This window comes from Poromitra crassiceps (assembly GCF_964638095.1).
Source record: "Poromitra crassiceps genome assembly, chromosome: 12".
In the NCBI taxonomy this organism is placed as follows: domain Eukaryota; kingdom Metazoa; phylum Chordata; class Actinopteri; order Beryciformes; family Melamphaidae; genus Poromitra; species Poromitra crassiceps.
Window position 1 is genome coordinate 20324621 of NC_139632.1, and position 1791 is coordinate 20326411.

A 1791-nucleotide genomic window follows, 5' to 3' on the forward strand; every position below is an offset into this window, starting at 1 on the left:
GCACGCACGCGCACACACACACGCGCGCACACACACACACACACACACGTTGCAAAGATTATTGATGCCTCAAAGTGCCTCTGGAGTCTGCAGCTAACATGCTTTGGAGCAGCGCCGGTGGTCTCTGATTCTTATTGGGTTGTGTGTTTGATGTCCCCTCTTAATGGCAAAGTCCTCTGCGTTATGATCATACACACACACCCACACACACACACACACACACACACACACATGCACCCACACACACACTCGCACACTTTATTATGTGAGTAGCCATTTGCCTTGTCACCGTGATGAAGCTCTTGGCGCTGTACTGGGGTTGTTTTAAGGCCCAGACACCCTTAGCCATTACTCAGGTGATGTGCCACTGGCTGCTGATCAATGTGTCTCTAATAGAGAGAGAGGAGGGGGGAGGGAGCAAGAGAGAACGATATTGATAGAGAATGATAAAGAGAGAGAGAGGGGGGAGGGGGCAGGGAGCGAGAGAGAACGATATTGATAATGATAAAGATAAGCACAGAGAGTGATTGCACTCTTCCCATCACATCCATCACCATGCTCATAGAGGCACTAACTGGCCCTAACCTGCAGCCATTAGTTGCCAGAGAGCTTTGGGATATGACTACAGTAATAGCCTGTCTCCATACTGTATTTACGAGGTGTCATCAAAAGAATGGCATTTATCTAAGCCCTCGGCTCATACGCTTTCATCACTTTTATCGCTGCGTCTTCCCCCCCCCCCCCCGCGCGCGGGCAGATGTATGTGCCTGCCCGTGGGTTCGAACCCCGTGACCCACACTTTAGCGCGGAGCGAGGAAAGCTCCAGGGTGAGTGTCCACTGTGGGCGGGTAATGCCCCTTAAAGCTCAGCCAATCCTGGAGGTCAACAGTTGTTTCTGTGAGACTCTCTGTCTGTCTGTCTGTCTGAGCTTCGTTCCGTTTGTCTGCCTGGCCCGGCCACACTGATCCGTGCTGTCTGTCCGTCTGCGTTCATTTCTCTGTTCACTTCCATTCATTTTCAAGACAGCTGTCCATCTGTCTGTGGAGCACTGATGAAGCGTATGTATCCAGCAAAATTGCATATGTTTTGATGGACAGAAAGTTCAAGAGGGCTGAACTTTTTCTGGATGGACGTATTGGATGGACGGATGGTTGGATAGTCACCGTCCGTTTAGCCAATCAGAGTCACGGAGGTGTTTTCAGAGTGGAAATGGCTGAGCGTGTTGTCTGCATCGATATAACGTAATGTTATTTTAACGTTATAAATATCAACAACTATCCAACAGATAACAAAGCTGGTGGGCTTCATGGAAACACCATGAATCGAACTGGCCGTCCAGTACATCAATCTGGTCATTCAGTGGCATTTTATTGCCACATAAGTAACATAGCGCACAGAGCAACAACAGCTAGCTGACGCCAGCTTTCTTCTTCTCTTGGTTTATAGGCGGGTCGCTGACTCCTTCAAGGTGCTTACCGCCACCTGCTGTAAAAGTAGGTTACTTGTACATGCAATGGACATAAATCTATCCGTCTATCCCTTCTGTCCATTTTCTGACGGATCAGTGTGGCCACAGCCTTACTGTCCATCAGTAAGTCTGTCTTAGTCTTCTGTCTGCCTTACTGTCTATCAGTAAGTCTGTCTTAGTCTTCTGTCTGCCTTACTGTCCATCAGGAGGTCTGTCTTAGTCTTCTGTCTGCCTTACTGTCCATCAGGAGGTCTGTCTTAGTCTTCTGTCTGCCTTACTGTCGTTCAGTACTGTAAGTCTGTCTTAGTCTTCTGTCTGCCTTA